Source organism: Aythya marila (genome assembly GCF_965140915.1).
Source record: "Aythya marila genome assembly, chromosome: 5".
Lineage (NCBI taxonomy): Eukaryota > Metazoa > Chordata > Aves > Anseriformes > Anatidae > Aythya > Aythya marila.
Genome location: NC_139046.1, coordinates 35,955,314 through 35,976,172, shown reverse-complemented (window position 1 = coordinate 35,976,172; position 20,859 = coordinate 35,955,314).

Genomic DNA, 20,859 nt, shown 5'->3' with positions numbered 1-20,859 from the left:
TGGCGGCGGCGGCCCCGCTGCGTGAGGGGGCTGGAGGCCGCCACACGCTGTTGCCTCGCATTGCCGTCCTAAGGGCTGGCCGTGGGGGTTATGGGGTGAAGAGCTGAATTCAGCAGGTGGAAAAATAGAATCACGGAGTCGTTAAGGGTAGAAAAGGCCTCCAAGATCCTCTGGTCATCAACAAGCCCCTACCACCATTGTCACCCACTAAACCATGTCCCCAAGCACCACGTCCAACCTTTCCTTGAACACCCCCAGGGATGGTGATTCCACCACCTCCCTGGGCAACCCGTCCCGGTGCCTGACTGCTCTTTCTGAGCAAAAATGTCTCCTCATTTCCAACCCGAACCTTTCCTGGTGCAACTTGAGGCCATTCCCTCTAGTCCTATCACTAGTTATCTGTGAGAAGAGGCTGACCCCCAGCTCCCCACACCTTCCTTTCAGGGAGTTGCAGAGAGCAGTAAGGCCTCCCCTGAGCCTCCTCTTCTCCAGACCAAACACCCCCAGTTCCCTCACAGCTCCTCATAGGACTTGTGCTCCAAGGTCGTTCACCAGCTTCCTAGCCCTTCTTAGCCCCACACTCCAGGGCCTCCATGACCTTTTTGTACCGAGGGGCCCCAAACTGACTTAGGACAAACCAGAACTGAGGCTGCTTATTTACTCTTTATCTGATCCTCTTGTGCAGATGCATTATGAGATGGACTGAATCACAAGCATTCCTCCCCTCCAAGATTTCTGTCTTGTTCAATATGTTGGAGTTGATGTTGGAGTTGATGTATGACTTGCAAATATACTGAAATTGTTTTCTGTGAAGGAGAGCTGCCTGCAGATCATTTGTTTTACCAATTTCCAAAGTTGCAAGATGTCAAAGTACTAAGTGAACATTACAGAAAGTGACAAGATAAATAGGTGAGGCAAAATAATGCTGCCTTAGAGAGCTAGACTCTATTCTTACCAGTGATATAGTCTTACCTTATATTAACAAAGCTCTGGCTGTTACAGTTGTCCAGTAATCTCGTTCGTCACCTGTTGGAGACAGACACCAGGGAACTGACTTATAGATGTGCTGAGCACCCACTGCAAAAAAAGTTATAGTTGTCATATTTTGCATGTTTTATAATTCTCTGTACTCTGAGAAGCCAAGTTCACTGATATCCATCTCATTTTAAACCCCCAAATGAGATATTTGTAATCTCTGTGCCTCGAGGCTGCATCTCTGAAATGGGGGTTGGGGGGGGGGGGGGTGATATCAGGTCCCTTAACTCAGAGAGGTTTGTGGAAATAAATGTATTAATGTCTCAAAAAAACATAATGATGCTGGGGTGGTGAGTGTCACGAGGAAATTAATAATTCTCTCTTCAAAGCAGGATTTGCTTAATGTGCAAAAAAATAATGTGCATAAATAAACATGATTAAACAGTGGCAGAAAACAAAGTATTGAACAGAAAAGCACCATCTATCCTGAACTCTGAATGCAGAAGGAATCCATGAAAACCTGGCACATGATACAGTCTTTAACAGCACATGACAGTCTTTAATTGCATTAAAAATCAAAGCTAATCTTAATTTTTCAGCTTTGCCAGCTGAGCCCTTGTTACTGAGATAACATTTGTAGACATATTTTCCCACCATGTAATTCACATGTGCACATGCACTGCAGATCCCCATTCCTCAGTTTACTGCTAATTGTTAGCAGTTCCATGTCTTGGTCAAACACTTCTCTCCAAAGTTATCCACAGCAGAGTGTTTCCAAACAGTATTATGATAGGTTGCCATTCTAAACCACAAATTTTAAATATCCCTGTCATGACCAATCCTTCTTGAGAGTGTAAATGCCAAATAATAGCCAACTTTCTGGAGTGTATGTGATGCCCCAACCCGTTACATTTTTGTGCAAACCATTTCTCCGAAGCAGCAAATGGGAACTTGACTTCCACTTAAATTATTCATGTTGTCCATCTTTCCTGCTGACTCTGCACCTCTCCTGAGCAAGTATGTCTTTGGATGCGTGAGGGGCTGAAAAGCAAAGACTCCTGTATTGGAAATAATGGTGTTTGATGGCTTATAATAAATCTTCCATTACATGGTGAGATTAGCTGAAGCACTGCTGGAAAGAATTGTTCATCTGGTAACATTTTCACCTTCTACCGCAGGATAAAAGTCTAGGATTTTTTTTTCTCTCGGCCTTCTTTGAAGCAGGACTCCTAATGAGTATTTCTGTTCTGTCTTTGTTAGCAGGAGGTGTGGATTACGGATGGAGATCTGATGAATGCTGTAGGTAAAATGAGGAATTTATGCACGCAGCTTTTAATGTCAAAGAAAGGCACCTTAAGGAATGGATATCTAGACATAATCACAAGGGATTTATCTGTGTGTTTTAAAAATGCATAAAATACTTGGATAAAAATTGGCATCCTTTCATGCCCTTCTGTTTGGATGTCATTTAATATCATCCTCCCCCCAGCAGAATTATTCCTATGTACTTCTCCCATCAGAGCTAATGAGGAATCGTGTCCTAATGTGACCCTCTCTGCTAGGCATATCTATACATAGAATACATACAACAAAAGAGACTGCTCCTAATTTACAATTTGCCGTATCTCCAGTGGATGCAGGACCGGTAGTGCTGAATGCTCCGATCGCATTATGGGTACAACGGGGACACTTGCAAGGACTCCCTTTATTGTCTCAAATAAACACAGCTAAATTGAGAGGACTGCATCTACAAATGGAAGGAAAGCTGTCTCTCTGCACATCTCTAGCAGACCGCAGTGGCAGAAAAAACAAACTAGCTATATGCCATCAGGTAAAAAGCACTGTCTCTGTATCCTTCTCATTATATTCTGGGCAGTTTCCAAAACATATTAGAGGCTGCTGAACAGCGAGATTATCACGGCAGTTTGGATTCTGCCAGCCTATGTTTGAATTCACAGTTTGATAGTAACAAGCTCCAAGTCCTATTAACTGTTCTGTGCAAACCTAGCTCTCATGTGAATTGCAAGGGAAATTTAAATTCCTATGCTAATGCAAAATTGCAGGGCTTCAATTACATATGAAATGAGTGAGTTGCTACTGATTTTATAGTAAATAGGAATAGGAAAATGTTATTTTAAATGCTTTTATCTTTGTTTTGATAAAAAAAAATGGTGCTAGAAATTTATGGGTAATAAAAACGGTGCTAGAAAATTACGGGTAATGCAAAGAAAATGCTGAAAACACAACATTTTAAAGGGAGAAGGGGAAGGTGTAAGTGATTGAGTTTGTTCCCCTTATTTTGCTTTAACATTTTTGCTGGTGAGATTTCCTTGTATCCACCCTAAAAAGAGTGACAATGTCCACAGTATCTTTAGATGATACTACACATGTAGTCCTTTACAGCATAGCTTCCCACAGGCCTCAAAATGCATTGTGGAATGATGCTTTAGAAACACATAACATGGGCAAAGTGCAAAATCTGTTCTTTACATCCTTAATCAGGCACTTCTGCTGACTTCAAAGTCTGTTAATTTCTTCTTTTGTTTAGCGCATCTGCCTGTACTTTTCCTTTTCCTGAGCTACTGTTTTATGCACAGTTTTTATAAATACTGCTAATCACATGCATTGACTGTAGAAAAAAATAGCCAGGCTTGTGTGCTCTTTTTTTTTTTTTTCTACTGGAAAAATGCCACAGGGAAGATCTAACTGAAGTGGCTGCAATGATGGGTGCAGCTGGTGCCCTCTTCAAAACTGGGTCCCCCTCACTGCTATCAGCTCTTTGCTGCAAGCAGCAGGGAAGCGGAGGGACGGTGCGAGTACGACTGCTGGCATCCTCAGAGCATTTTAACACATCTCATAGTGCTTTATAGAGTCACGTGTTCAAAGGCACAGGAAAAAAAATAAAGATAAAACCTTGCTAACATCCTAAAGGCTTCTTGAAAACAATTAGTCTCATAATAAACCCCAGAAGGCTATCTGTCAAGAAGTTAATAAAGAAGAAATGTCAGGATGTCACATGGTTGCCGACAACTGCAGGCAGGAGAGGAAATGAGATCCTAAGCAAAGAAGCACCAGCTATGTCCTCTAGCACACGATCTCTTATTAAAGCGTCACTGTAACTCAGGATGCTGGCCCTCTAGTTTCTGCAGACATCTGTAAAGTCATTGTATTTCTGCTGCTGCACTGAGATTGTCAGCATGGGAGCCTACGACAGAAAAGAAAGCATCAGACACGATCTGCAGGTGTGGGGTCACCTCCCGGGGCAGGTGGGACTGGTGGAAAAACCAGAAGTTGCACCTCATCCTGAAAAATGCACAGGTTTGGAGACAGACACAGACACTGAATATCATTCAGGAGGCTTGAATACCAATGTTTTGCAGTGCTTTATAAACATAATATGGCCAAATTGTCCTCAATTTTTATGCCCTTAGGCATTTGGCTGATCTGAAAGAAGGTTTTAGAAGAATACAGAGTCTGTTTCATCTGATGAACAAAATCAGGATTTGCTTTCCTGGTTAGCTGTGTTTCCTGCTAAAAACAGGGCTCTGCTTTGGCAGTGAGCCCTGGGTTACACAGTGGCAGCGCTTATTGCAGCCCGGTGGGAGGAAGCAAAACATGGAGGGGCTGACCAGATCAGGAAACGAAAAAGAAAAGCTTAATTTCATTGTTCCAAAAGAGCTGCAAAAGCAAACAAGCAACATCGGGGGCAGAATATAAATGAAACTGCTAATAATCTCTCTGCTTGAACAACTCCAGGTTTTATAATAATTAAAATAAAGGATTTTATTCCAGTGAAATGGTTTTCATCTCCACCGTGTCTATTTAGTCACATACAATTTTTTCTACACCTTCTGTCCACCTAAAGCAGGTTTCTTCACCTGCTATGAAATCTTAATGTGCTCACTTCATCACTGTCTTGGGCACCTAATTGGCCGGGCAGGTCTTTGATTGGATCACTTCTTCCCCGCTCTCCTTTCACGTTATTTTTTTACTGGTGTTGGTTGCCTGGAAACCCTAACACCTGTGCTTCCTTCCCGGTATTTTTACACGTTTCCCCCTGCAGGTAGCGATAAAAAACATTTCTGACCTGACCGGTATGTTGCTCCTTCATCGGTGCTTTCACACCACACAATACTGAAGATGGACAAGTCGCCCAGATGTTGATCCCAGGCTAATTTTTTAGTGCCCGAGTTGGATTAGGATCCTTGCCCACAATCTTTTCTGTGAGGATGAACAAAGGTTGGCACAGCAGGTTGAGCAGATGACTTGACCTGGTCACTACCAGTCAGCTCTGACTCCTGGGCCACTGGTCTCTGCACGAAGGCACTAGAGTGAAGTGTTCCCCTCAGTCAGGTAATACAGCATCATCGAAGATTTGTCTGTCAGGTAACTGGATACTGCTCTGCACAGAGGAAAGTTCCAGGTCAGTATACAGCTGGCACAACAGGGCACGAGTTTGTGGGAGCCTTTCAGCTTGACAGCGAAATAGGACCTTTGGCTGCTTAGTTTGTACAAGGTGCTTTTAGAGAGGGGATTCACCTGGTCACTACAGGTGAGCCTGAGAAAGTACAGATTGCTTGTCCCTTCCATTCAGAAGGTGCTGCAGAGAGCGCTTTCAGCCTCACCTTGCTGCCCTCTGAGTTAGAAGGTCCTCGATGTGGTGGGGAACTACAGCTGAATCAGTGCTCAGCGTGGGCTCTTGGAACTATTACAGATGCTCCAGAAGTCAGTTCAAATGTTTTGCACTGCAATTTGCAGAGGAATCCCATTCTCAGGAGCATCCATCCCTTCTTCCTGCAGGAGTAACATACTTCCTATCATAAGCTGTGTTTAAAAAATGATGGGTTTTTCTTCTCAAAGAATCTCATCTTGGCTTCAGTATGTTCCCAAGGAAGCAAGGTTGGTCCCTTGGGTACCAGAAAAATATCAAGCCATCACACTGGTGCTGCACTCCCCATCACCAGAGAATGAGATATTAGCCTTGCTGTGCCACTTCACAGCACCTTAGGAGGCTGTAGGTGTGACCCTGCCCTCACAACATACAATGATGGAAACCACCTAGCTTGGCAAGGGGACACTTTCCAGCACATTCTGCACATAGGAGAAACCTCCTTCTGGGGATATCACCTTGACCAGATCAGCCAAGAGTGGTCCAGTTGTGAGTATTCTGCATAAGACTTTGATAGGAAAGAGCAAGTTAAATCAATTGAGCTCACATTGCAGAGATTCACCATGTGCTCCAAGCAAATGACAAACCTGTTTTATACCAGAGCTTCACCTGTATAATTGAAAGCACCACAACACCTCCCTGCCTTGCACATCGTATTAGAGTCAGTAGGTATGTGGCAACTTACAGAATATGCTGTGAGAGTTGCACATCTAGCAAAGAACTAATCACATTTTTCTGTCAGTGCAATGGAGATTAGAGCTAGGGCACCTACAAATTAACAAGCAAAAGATCTTAAGTGATCATTTCCCCATGCTCCCCTCTCCCCAGTGTTTTAAATATCCTCCTTGTTGAAGAAGAAAAAAATCAAGATAGCAAGGCAGGAGATACACAAATAGAGCTGATCTGCTGGAGTGAAGCCAAAACGAGAAAGCTGGGCATGTGTTTCTATAGTACTTAGCACAGTGGGGCTCCACTGGGACTCTAAGGCTATCATGATCCAGTGATAAATAATAATAGGAACATCAGGAGACAAATGCAGACATGTTATACATCCTACAAATCTGTCCAAAATTAACATTTACCATCAGAAATACAGCACATGACTGACCTTCACGGCTTGATTCAGTGCCACAAAGTGCAGACTGTTGTCTGAGGGAACAGAAGGTAGAGCAGGGCAATGAGCACCCTCCATCAATAGGGCTGTTTCTCCAGGACAGCTTTCCCCATTATATGATAAATCTGCAGCAAAGTGTTTCATTCACACATTGAGCATAATCAACCTGGACTCTGAAAAAGGGCACTATGAGCCTTACTAAGCCATACTGTCTTCTCCACCCATTCCCCAAATATACAATTAATCCTTGTTTGCTCTCCACCTCTTTATCAAACCTCTCAATCGTGTTAAATGGCTTTTTTGATTCTATGTTATAACAGGATTTGGATTTAAGGTTGAGTTAAATGAGTTTCTTTCTCTTTTTAAATCTGTATCAGAGCTGTGGTGAGAGCAGTGTTCTTCAGTCTTCAGCTCCAGGTTGACTGGAGTATCTTTTCTATGTGCATTATCCACCTATGCAACTCAATATGGTTGTTCTTTCCTAAAAGGGAAGGGTGAGTAGAGAGAAACATTTTGTGGCTTATGACTTACTAGCTGTTGAGATGAAACTTTGGGCTCTGTTCTCAGCAGACTGACCAATCGTTTCAAACCGTATCTCAGGCAAGTATCAAGGATACAGAAGCTGTAGACTGAATTTTTGTATTGCTCATGGGTTTTTTACTTTCTCATCCACAGTGGCTTTTATGGCAGATCAAATGTCTCCTCTGTCTTTGAACATTTACAAAAGTAGACATGGAAAGCTGTATTCATTACACATTTCTCTCTCTCTGTGAGTCTTACTTGTAAAAAGTCATGTCTATCTATCCTTCGTGGTCATTATTTGTCAGATTTATCAACATATTTTAAAATTTCTTTCAGTTTGTCTACAGGAAAAAATAGAGAATACATTGAATTATGTAAATTCTTGTTTCTCACCCCAAAGATCTCAGATTTTTCAAGCTAGGAAATGTTGACTTTTGCATTTGCGAGTACTATTTTTCTGAAGCCTGACTACCTTCAGTGGAAGTGACTACATGAGGCACTTGCTTTCCAGACACTAACTGTGTCATCTCCCAAACTGATTTTCAATGTTTGTCTTTTGTCTCAGTGACAACCAGAATCTAGTCCTTTCGGGGAGCTGTGTTCCTCATTTCTATAACCCTGAGAACTCAGTCAGGTGGGAGGATAAGCACTGTATTTGTTTGTACAAGGGCATGTCAGAATATCACCCATCAAATAAAAGAAAAAAAAAATCGTCTACAAAGCTACACAGTCATTGCTGCTTATCCAGTCTACACAAATCAACTGTTTCATAAAATATTTGCTGTGATATAAAAGTGGCCTGCTCGCTTTCAATCTGTAGAAGAATATGTTTCACAATGATCTGATTTGTAATGTGAGCACGACACTAAGTGATTGTATCAATTCCTATATCCTTAATGCAGCTCAAATATCTCATTTCAGCATCCATCATAACTATAAAGCGCTCTTAATGCATACGGTAAATAGTTAGAGGCAAGTTTCTAAGTACTTTGTCTGTGCCTGTCATCTCTTCATCCCACCTCTCACTAGTAAAATGCTAAAAACACATTATACATTTATAAGGTAGAGTCATATGTACGCTGATAGTGGACCTTATCCCCAGCCTCCTGAACCAGATTCATCTGGGAATCCTCATCCCAGTAGGTGGTGCTACGGGATATGTAAGAGGGGTTGGGTCTGCTGGGAAAAGTGGGAGTCAGGGGAGAGAAGTGGAGAAGATAATTTGGTTGAGAAACACAGGGGTGCTGCTAAGACATTGGACTTTAACCTTGTGTCTCTGTCACCTGACATAGATCACATTCCCAAAGATAAATATATATATATTAGATAGATAGATAGATAAGTTGATGAGTTACTGTAGGAAGAACACTTAAACAGAAAGAAAAAGGAATAATCAATAAACTAAACTAAGTATTAAATGGCATAGCAAGTAAACAACCAGAAGACAGTTGCAGCACATCCCGTGACTCCCGGCAGGCTGGCCCAATTCCCACCGTCCCCAAAGCCTCGCACTACAGAATGAGTGATCTTGCTAATAAGGTTAAGCATAGCTTATTCTTCTAATGGCTCTACATTTTTCAGTACTGGTGTTTCTCAGCTTAGCATTGTGATGACAATGCTCTTAAATAATTATACAATTTCGTAAAGAAAGGCAACAGCCCAGTGAGAGATTTTTCTAGGCTGGTCTTCATGTGCAAACAGTCCTTAATTGAAAACCGATGGATTAAGAATTAAATGAAATCTGGACACTGAAGCTATTACTCATACCGATCCTGCCTGTCCTATGCTCCTAAATTAATATATATTTCCACATACTGCAGAAACTCTCTGAAGTCACTGGAATGACCTTTCTTTTCATTTTAAAGCTTTGGTGCCTCATAGCCGAAACACACACAAATGACTGGAATTGTGGAAATCCTTGAGATTTCAGTGAATGCCACCGGTCTAAGAATCAAAAATGAAAACGGATGTTTCCAAGTCACACCTTTGATTATAGCAACTCGACTCATTGTCACAGTGGCAAGTCCTAACAAGGTATTTTATGGCATAAGCCTGTATTGCTTCCTGTCTGATTTCGTTACTCTCCAAGGTATCAAAAGAGATTATTATATGAGTTGACTTAAGAGCTAGTAGCACTACTACTATTGATTTTTTCCTTTTTTTCTTTTTTCCTTTTTTTTTTTCCTTTTGAGATCTTTTTGAATTTCCACAGTGTTTAGATATTGAAGAATAGTCTTGTTTTGTCTGTTCTTAAAAAGGACAGACATAAGCATCAGAGTGACTCCAGACTAGTTAGATTGACCCTGATCCCAGCGGAATCAGGGGCTAGCTGACGGGAGACAAAATCACAGAAACAAACAGAGGCATGGTCGATACCAATCAACTTGGTTTGTTGCAAAGGAAATCTCTCCAGACAAACTTGGTATGATTCTTAAAGAAGCTGCAAAATTGGCTGAGAAGTGAGATCAGTCTTATTTAACACATGTATATTCTGGTATGGTATTTACGTTTGCCCTTTATGAAATTGTAACGTCAACAACAACAGCAACAAACAAACAAACAAAACACTATGCAAAAAGCAGTTCTGCCCAGGATCTTAAAAAGAAAAAAATGTGAGTGTAATACCTGATTTTGAAGCAAGGATTGTTGGGAAGAATTGGGGAAAAATGAGATCATCGATGAAAACTAAGCTTAGTTCGAGTGTTTGCACTTAAAGGGTGTTTGAGAAAGGAGTTCAGAAAAGAGCTACAGAACTGATCGGTAATTTAGAAAACCTCCATTTTCAGCAAGGGATTTCAGCAAGAGTAACTTGGTCTATTCAGTTTAACCAAAAGAAGCCACAAGTATACCACAATAAATCAACAAATAGCTGTTAAGACAAAAGATTTTTTGTTACAGTAGTTGACTGTGCAATCTAGCAGAAAAAAAAATACATCAAGATCTGATGATTAGAAGCTGAAATCAGTAAAATAAAATGTTGGTAATCAGCAACTAGAATAAGCCATCAAGAACCCCTGAAGACTTTCCATTCCTTGAAGATTTTGTCAGGACCCAATGTCTTCATAAATATATGTCAGAGTTCAAATAAAAGTAAGAAACTAATCACAGATTACCAGTTAAGATTACATTACCTGTGTTACAAAGGAAATCAGAGCAGATGACCACAACAGCGTAGTCTCTCTTTTATAACTGTGAATATGAAATGCAGTATGTTGAGTAATATTGCCACTTGCAAACAAAGTTCCAGCTGTGTGCTGAAAAATGAGGAATCCATTGCTTATGTACCCATTGGTTACCCATTGCCTATTATCTGGGGTGTTTTGGTGACATCATTTGCCTTTTGATCTCCAAGATTTGACAAGTGCCAAATCAGCTCAAAGACTCTGCATTACAAATTTTGAGGTCATACAAGCAATTTTATAATTTACATTAACATATATATTTTCATTTTAGCAGATAAGTGTCCATTTTTTTCTCTGTTCGGTCAATGTATATTTGGTTAATATAAATTTGTGGAATAATGAGAACAAGAAAAGGTCATGTTTTAATGTCAGGCCTGTTCTTGGCTTACAGTCTGATTTTAGATGAATTCTTCATAAGCTGTGCCTGACCTCGGCATGAGAAAATCCTAGAGAGCTGCAAAGTCTGTTATCTGCTTGTAGATTTGGCAGGTTTGCAGACAGGCTCCCAGAAAGTCTGTCCCATATGCCCACATACTTCACTGTCATACGCACAGACCTCTGAATGTATGCAGGATGGATTTTGGAGGTCCATGTTTTGTAGTAGTGTCTTACCTACTTTAGCTGGAGCAGGTCAAGCCACAGTAATGAACAATCAGGCTGCGTGCTACTCCATTCTCTACATGTGTTCAGGACCAGATGTGGTGGAACTAGAGGACTGCAATTACTGTGCTTTTCTTATTCTGCTACTTCAGAACATATGCAGTAGAAGAAAAACAGGTATTTGTACTTCTGCTTACATGTACTCATGGTTTTCCAAAAAGGCAATCTAAGATCCTTTTGGTCCCTAAAGCTCTTTGTCCCCATTTGGAAAATGGGTTTTCTCCTTAACCACCTCTCTGCACTGTGCCCATCCTGGTAAATCTGGCTACTTATTTGGCAATAATATCTACTTTTAAATTGGTTTCTCCAGATGACAGTTGTCTAGATACCAAATACTACCTGTAGAATAATGACAGATAAAAGGGTTCTGCACATTTTGCCTATTTGTGGCTCAACATGGATTTTTCACTGCCACTGATGCTCAGCTTTGCTTCCTTGCCCCTGTGCTGCTGTGGCCCTGCTCTAGGTACCACCGTTTGCACAAGGGCTCCAGCCACCAGCTCGTCTTTCAAGAAGCTGCACCATCTCCATCTTCAAATATCCATTGCTTCCTCCCTGAAGTGAACGGGTACTGTTTTTATTGTAGATTTTTCCTTTCATTTCCTCATCCAAGACATCCTTTTGCTTCTTCTTTTCCTTTTTCCACTCTATCTTTGTTCTTCTCTATTCTCGCTGCCTCTGATTTCAGAGCACCTGTTCAGCTCCTTCACTGGCGCATCTGATGCTCTCAAGACCATTGATTTCCTGTTTTTAAAATCCTTGCTGGAAATATATTTGCTCCTTTCCCTAGCTAGGGAAGGCTATCTGCCTTGACACTATGCAGTATTTTAAACAAACATTGGAAGCTTGAAATAAAAAAAAATACTTCCATCCTCCACATCCAACATATATCAGGACTATATCTCTGTTTTTAGTAGAAGTTGTATATATTAAAGTTTTAAAATGTGACATTATGAAGGAGGAAACATGTTATTGATGTTTTGAGACAGGAAGCTTATAGCTGCAGTCCAAGACAAAGGAATTTCCAGCTTGAGATGCTCATAGCAACAACTTCCCCTAGCGCTCTGACAGCATGTGCTGTATTTTTAAGGATTTTCATACTCTTATCCTGCAAGGCAAGTGCAGCGTAGGGAAAGAGGATCATGAATATAGCTCACAAGGGTCTTCCTCTTTGAGAAATTTGGAAACACTGCATTGAAATTACCTTGTTTTACCTGGCATATTCCAATCAAATATTTTTATACTGCCCTAGCAATCCTACAGTATTCCAAAGCTTGTGCCATTTAACCTTTTAATATCTGAGATATTAAGATACTTTCTTAAAGTAAGTACAAGATAGTTTCTCCAGACCGAAACTGACTCTTGCTACAGTTTGCCCACAGTTTACATGACTTTTCAATGCTCCCTAATTTAGAAACAGCCCGGGTAGAGCTGCATGAGAATAATGCTGAAAAATGACACTTTATAATGGCAATCATTTAGAGTAGGAACCAAAGTTTTTGGACTGTAATCCTATTGCTGCCAGCTTAGCTAAGGACTTGTGATTCCTGTGTGTGTATGCACACATACACCTGTACGTATGCAGACTTGTTTCCCTACATTCACCAAAGACATTCCACCAAAGTTTTCGCATATTGCCTCTGAGTGACGCCTGGGAGCCAAACCACCAGGCCAAGGATCATTTCAGTGCCCTAGAAAATGCAGAAGTGAGGATCCGTGGACCACTGAAAGGACTGAGAGGAGGAGGACAAGTATCTGTCAGCAGGAATTTAGCTAACAAGCAATTCAGCAATGGGTGGGACTGGGGAATTTTGAGGCAAGGCAGAGGAAAATCAGGAAGGCTAGGAAACACGGATTAGCTGGGGAAATCATAGATGATAGTCCCAAGGCAGGCAGCAACAAGGAGCAATCTCAAAACACTAGAGAAAATGCAAAAGCCATAACAGCAGCCAAAATCTTCTCAACAACAGGAAGCTTTCCTTTCCTGAGCTGCCAGGACACTCCTGCTCAGGGCTAAGAAGTTCTTGTGACAGCCAGGCTCAGACAAGTAGGGCCATAAAGGCTGCTCTTCTGACTCTCCTCAGGGCGTTCCTGCGTATATAAACTGTGCCCAGGAGCTAATGGGAGGAGAAATACCTTTTACATCAGTATAACAATGCAACAACAGTGTGCTGCAGGAATCACGAAATAAACGCGAATTTTCTGCAGTGAAATCCTCAGGGAGCTTTGCTTAAGTAGTGACAATGATAATCTCTACATGGCCACAACTGGGACCTTACATCTGCAGTATCACGTGGCCCCTCCAAATGAGTTTGAAAGCCTTTCACAGACCAAGGCCCATTAGAACTTCTCTTTGCGAGATGAAGCAATGATCTTACCTCACTTAATGTTCACTTAAGCTCCTGCTGTGCATAGAATTAAACTGATACCACACTGCACTGGCCACCTTCCATCACTGCAGTGTCCTGGGAGATGGGGTCTGGCCTGGAAAGCTGCCTGGGTGGGAAACAGACAAGAACAAAGCTGAGAACCTCACCTGTGAACTGCAGAGATGGTAAGCTTGTCACCGTGCTGTCTGGGGCTTTGCACGCCCCAGACCTCACAAATTTGTTACTAGCAAATCTGTATGTCCTCAGGAAGACCCCAGATGCTGATGCAGGATGATGAATGATTTTTTTTTGGAGCCTATCTCCCTATCTCTGCTGCTTTCCTGTGGGCAGATCATCCATAAATGTGATGTGGAAAATGACCTTAAATATCTTCAGTTTACACTGTAGCTTACACTCAAGTGGTTTCACTCAAGCACTTCTTTAGCTACAAGAATCTCCATGCTCAGAAATGGATCTGTCTCTAGGCTGAAGTGAGCCATCTGCTTAGCTGTGCACTGCAGCACCCTCAGCATGTTAGGACAGAGAGGAAAGCAAGCAGGCTAACTGTATCCAACTGGAAAAGCAAATGGGAATGCATTTACACTGAAATTTGACCCAGGCCCTGCAGCCTACACTTCAAACTCAATAACGGCACAAGTGCATTAAAGGTAGGGAGCGTAAAACACCTTAAGCTCACCTCTCTCCCAAAGATAGCACAGCTAACTGAACTGCAGGGCCTCCTGATCTGCGGATAGACTGGCTAAGTACTCGCTTAGGGGAGAGTACCATTTTCTGCATCGTCAGCCACACTTCCTGAAATAGCCTGTGTTTCCTTGGGGGCCACTCGGTTGATCACCATCTCCGACCTGCAGGGACTCCTGAGAACAGACAGGGAAGCAGTGGAGTCCCTCCCGTTGCCATCAGTCCAGCCAGCTACGGTTAGCACAGTAACAGCCTTCTCGGAGGCCACTGCTTTGCTTGCAGTCCAGCACGACAAAGTGCCTAAGCTACTGCATCTTCACCTTAGCAAGGACTGCCCCATAGCATAAAACGATACAAAAAAATGCCATGTGTGAGACAATTCACGTAAATCCCATTTTTTTGAAGACTTATCTAAACTAGGAACTTTCCAGACAACCCTGCTTGTTGTGAGATCTTAACTCCTTCGCACGTTGCTGGGACAGATATTAAAAAGGCGGTCGCTTCCCTAGCAGGTCTGCTTGCTCCGTAAAATTAGCACTCACAGTTTTCCTCTTGCAGCTCAGCTGTAAGATCAGCCCTGAATAGCTGTGCCTCACACTATCTGGCTGCCGCACAAAGCAAGCAATTAGAAGCACAAACGTCCCCATTTGCTCCCACGCTTCATTTTCAATCTCATAAACAGAGATTGGATCGAGCCACAGAAGTGAGAGGGACCTTTTTTCAAGCTTAGGGGTAGTTTGATGTACACTTTATTCCTGTATGTTCCTGTGGAAGAATTCAGCTGAATGAGAGTTACAGCCAGACTTGCGCATTAAGCCCAGTGGTTCTGGTGTTACTTATGTTAGTAACGGGCAAGTAATGAAAAATACACACACATCCTGGAGTGCACTTGCAATCACTGCTTCATCCCGGAGGTATGAGCACAATGTAAAGACCAGGAGACAGTCCCAGCACAGATGTGTAAACTGAGTTGGCTTTACTGCTCGTGGTCACGGGATGGTGTCTCTCCGGAGTGCCAGCAGGTCAAGATTTATGGGGTGGCAGTGAATTTTAGGATGCTTTTTGTGTTGTTCAGTAATTCAAACTCCAGTTATACTCACAGACTGAGTGTGATGCACTCAAGTGCTTACTCCTTACTCCTGTACAGATCTGAATGCCAAGTGTCCCCTGGTCCACCTCTTACAGTGATATGATCTTCACCAGCATTGAACCACCATTTACCTCAGCAGTCAGAGGATGCCCAGCAAGAGCAGCCCTGCAGGAACAGCTTCCGTGCAGCCTCTTATTCCCCCTTAATGCTGCACAATATGCAACCTTTCAGTCTTGCAGGAACAAGGGGTGAGCGACTTCACCTTCGTGAAGGGCCCACGCAGGCACCCCGCCAGTTGCAGTGGAGCAGCTGATGCACAGTGACGTGCATCCATACTCTGTGGCATAACATCCAGCAGTTCTGCAGGTCTTCCTGGGGCAGTAATAGCAGTCAGAGAGAGGGTCTGCTTCCTTAGGGTCTCAGCAAACCTTTGTTCTTAACTCAGATCTAGGTCACTGCCAGTTCAGAAGCCTCACACTGTGCTCTTTTGTCTGGCGTGGATGTACCTTCAGAATGAGGACAGTCTTGGATGCTGATAGATAAGATGAAGGAAAAACGAGGGCTGAAAGATGTAGGAGCGCCTACTCTGTAATTCTCAATATCTGCCTGGGAAGACAGGTGGTGTGTGTGTGTTTTTTTTTTTTTCCCAAAATCTACACTTTTCACACAAAGCAGAGGAATCAACCTCACCCCTCTTCAGTCCAGTCTGAGTACAGTGCAAGAGTGTTTCCAGAACACAGGGGCTGGCTTGCCAGATCGTAACTGCAGCCTGCAGATGTGCTGTCAACAACAGTTTTTAAGAGATTAAAAGCCTTCCTCAAACTTTGTCAGCAATATTCCCCTCTCTTCCCGTGCAACTGAATAGTTCTACAAATCAGAGTACTCATTTATAATTAAAGTGCAAAATGAAACACCAGGAATGATGATACAGAGTTTGATTTGGCCCAGCCTGGTTCCTTTAACCTCCATAGCTAAGGCTCTTAGTTAGCTAGCACTTTGCCATTGTCTTTATGAAAAAGAAAGAAAGAATCCAGCACGTTAAAGCAGAATTTGGAACACATCTTCACTCTGAGCAGCTGTTCTGTTTAACCATCTACCTCTTAATATTTTTTATCAGCACACATTTCTGTGACAAAGATGCTGCTCATACACACACCCAAAGAATGGCTTGTCACGGAGATGCTCCTGTTTGCCTGCAAACATTGCTGTTCACTATTCTTCCCTGATTGTACACTATTGCTGGGAAATTCGCTGCCGTCCTGATGAACTGTTCTTGAGCAGGCAATCAGCAGGCATCAAACAGCCCGGCAGGATCAACTGACCAACCACACAGCCCAGGCTGTGGGAGGAAACAGACGCACAATAAACACACTCTGAGTGAAGTGCCTTGCATCTGATGAGCACTTGTAAACAAAGGATCTCTTGTGCTAAAAGAAATTGACTACAACAAATGACTCGGAGAGATCAGAGGAATACGTACGAAGGTGGCAACCTCTTCTTGCATATGATTTTATTTCCCTTTCCTCTCTTCCTTAGATGTAACTACATGTGACAATCTCCCAAGCAAGCGATTTCAGAGGCTTCTCTGCTTTTGTTTTCCCAGTTCTTTCAAAAGCTCTGTCTCTTCTTTTCCCCATAGATGGACTGAAGGCTATGGTGTAGAGCTTTACATACGATTTGGAAATAAATAATGGATGATTGACTAAGCTGGTGACAGACTGCAGCAGCAGCAGCTGTGTGTGCTGGAAGCTAGCTGCAGCTTGGGGATTCTCTTTCCAGCTGAACAGAGGCAGTCAGGAAACTCTTCTCCCTTGCACAAGGGCTCGACACCATTTTCAGCACAATCTGGTTTTGGCCCATTTGGAAAGGGGTGAAGCTTCTGGTTTGCCTCCGTAACTATTCATAAAGGACTTGATGAAACAATCCTCGCACAGCCAACAGTCCCATCAAAGTCAATGAATGCACAAGGAGAGCTGGACTGAAGCCGTACAGCCTGTGCTTCTCTCCAAATTGATATCTGTTTTCAAATGTATATAGACTCGAGCCCTCATAGCGGCCCTTAAAGTTGTAATTGGTAAAAATCTAACCCAACACCAGAAACGACACGGCACATTCACATCCAGCTAGAATAACGCCTCCACAAAGCCCAGGTGCCCTGCCTGCACAGCTCTCCCCAGAAGCCCTCCTAGTTCTTTATAGCACTGTCCTGAAATGTGAGGAATCTGTCCTACACCTCCTGTAAATTAACCATCCAATTGGCCAGAGACAAACTATCACAGCTAGAGGAGGGTCTGAAGATCTCATGGCTATGTGTCCAGTTCCTTTCTCGGTATTTACGGTTTCACCCAAAAACGCATCTCCCTGCTGCAAGCGGGACCCCACAAAGACGATTTTCTTCAGGTGAGCATGAGCAATAAATTACGGTTTAGTGAGTCAGAGATCCTAAAATATCACTATGAGGCATGTGACTGCTGCATAATAATAATAATAATAGAGCAATGCGAGTGTACGCTTTTGGAATGTGCTAAGGAAATCCTCCACGGTGTGGAGGAGGAGAGACAGGCACACCCAGGCAGTCGCAGACACTCGCGGCACCTAGGGGCACCCAGGCAGACAGGCACGCCCCAGCTCACGGCACGAGACAGATAAGCACGTTCTGCTCCTACCAAAAACCCCTCTGACGGACAAAAGACAGGCACAGGAGCGGATACTGACCAGTGCCATTACTCGTCTCACCGCACACTGCTAAGGACTACGAACAGGCTCCATTTTATCTGAGTATGCCTCATTTCACGTGCAGTGCATCCAGCTGATACACAAAGCCACTCTTCCTGGTGCTTTCAGGCCCCTGTCAGACTTGCAAGCTAATTATCAGTAGAGGTGTTGACCATCCCTGAGGCTGTACGGGGAGTCTAATGGGATCCAGGCAGTTGAAATCGGGATCTGGACATCACGGCCTATATTAAATGAAATGTGAGGCATCTCTCATGCACAAATCATCCTGACTTGGGAAGGTGATAGCTCCTTGTGTTTTCCCTCGAGGACCACATTGCCCTTGAAATAGAAATGCACAAAAACAGCCCCTCACAAGAACGGTCTGTGTGGTGACCCTCTGACTGACACCACGGTGTTTCTCAGATATTTCAGTGCAGCCAGTGCCTTACTTAGCTCCTCTCTGGGAGGAAAGAGCTGATGGGCTAGAATGACCTTTGCCAGTCATCCTACACAAATCTTACGGCAGCTTTAAATTATCTGGCGGAGAGATCCAGCTCTCAGCTGAGGGATACTGTTTGGTATCAACACAGAGCCTAAGTTGGACAACAAATAGCAATCATTCAGACACTTCTGTCACTGTCTATTTTGGGATTTACACAGTTATGACATGCCTCTTCATATTCACCAGCAATCTGTCAGGAAGAGAGCTTGGACATTTCTGGAAGAACTACAGGATGGAAAACTCATTTGGGTGCATAGGCAACATTCGGGACTAAGCCACAGCTCAGGATACCCAGTACAGCTCATAATGAGAGGAGCACCCCATTTCATCAACGTTTTGTGAGCTTTGCCAATCACACCCGCACCCTTAGTGGCGGTGACCACCACCAGACTTTTATGTAAGAAATGATTCAGCTCTGTATAGCTTGCCTCAGCCATCCACTGATGACCAAAGGAAGACATCTCAAAGATTTCCTTAAAGACTAATGGGTAGGGAGGAAGAGAAGGAACAGTCACCCATGTCTCAGTGCCCCCTTGCCTGCATGTGTTCATGGGTCCAGGCAAACTCTGAAAGAAGGCATCAACATCAGCTCCCAACCCCACTTTGCCACACACCCACCGAGAGACCAGTCCCTTCTCTGCTTCTCAGCTTCCCAGATCTGAGGAGCCAAACGTCTGTACCATTCCCCTTTCCTCTGGCAAAGTCAGAGTTCCAGCACGAGACACACATTGTCCTTGTGAAATCTCCTGAACAGGAATCAGTATCAGTAAGATGAAACCTCTGCAGTTACTCAAACTCACATTGCGCAATATGTCTAGCAGACACACACAACAATTACCCAGCAGGAATTTTCCTTCCTGAATTTTTGGGTTCCACACATAAATTCCACTCTAGCTTTGTGACTAACATCCCCCTCCCTGCGTCCCAGGATTTCCTGATTTCTAGACCACGCATACTTTGAGCAAGATTTGTAAATGACTTGCCTTATTCTTGCCTTGAGGTACCTGAAAACGCTGAGCATCCATTTTCCGAAAGGGAGGCTTCCTGAAGATGTGTCTGGTAGGGCACCTGAAAATCAAAACACTTGAAATCATTTAATCACATCTGAATATCTTATTTCTCTCATGCAAGTATTTTCAAGATTATGCTTTTACCATGAGTATGGCGGTGCTATTTTCTTCTCCTTGAGGCTCTAGCTCTTGGATTTGAGCAGATGTCTGTACCCCACAGCACCCACAGCCTTGGTGAGGCCCAGCAGCCTAGCAGCAGCAGACTCACAACACCGAGGCATAAAGCGCGACTTATTAGCCCTGCTAATGAGGAATTATCCAGACACAGTTCCAGCGCACCGAGTGCCTTTACACGGAGCTGTTTCACCAGCACTGCACCACCACCAGCCACCACACCAGGCTGGGCGTGTGTTAGAGAAGCTCAGGTCTCCATTTTAAAATACCCTCATGGCTGTGAAGGGTGGCTTGAACGAACACACTGCACCACATCTGCAGCATTAACATGTGGAAGTTACATGGCTAATGGAAAGCCGCCTCCCAATACACTATTAAGGAACAAAATCTCTGTATTTTCATCCGTCTATTGACTTTTAGGCACGAGGTGTGACCTACAAAGCATCTTGGTGCACCAACGCACCCAACCTACACCAAACCTCTCCAGTGCGTGCTGCAGACAGCGTGCTCAGCCTGCCAAAGCAGCGCTCCTTCTGTTATTCTGCGAGACCAGGGCCACTCCCCACCACTCCCCCAAAACCTAGAAACATCCCAGGCACCAGTAAGCACCAACCCATTTTCCTGAAGCACATGGGAAAAAAGGATTTGGGGGAAAAAGCAAAGTCCCTGCGCAGCAGGTGCCAGGGGGCTGCTGAGTTGCTGGGCCAGGCTCTCAAAACCCTCACGATGCAGGGACACAGGGTACACAAGGACACAGGGTCCCTGCCCCAAAACACCCTGCTGGGACCTGGGTGAGGTGAGGGAGGTGGGCAGTGGGGATGAGGGGGCAGCGATGCTGAGGGGGCAGCGGGGCTGAGGGGGGAAGCAGGATGGGCGGCGGGCTGAGAAGGGACACAGGGAGCCTGTTAGTGGCACTGGGAACCTATTAGGGGCACAGGGGGCCGGGTAGGGACACCAAGGACCCGTCAGGCGCCCCGAGGCCCCGGCTGCCAGGCACCCTGAGGCAGGACGCTGCCCTCAGGCCCGCGCCCCTCGCGTGGGGCTGGCGGGGGGCGGCGGCGGCGCCCGCTGCGGGCGCTGGGGGCGGTCGGGGGCGGTCGCCCCGCGGTGGCGGAGGAGGAGGAGGAGGAGGAGGAGGAGCGGCGGAGGGCGGCGGAGGGAGAGGGCGGCGGAGG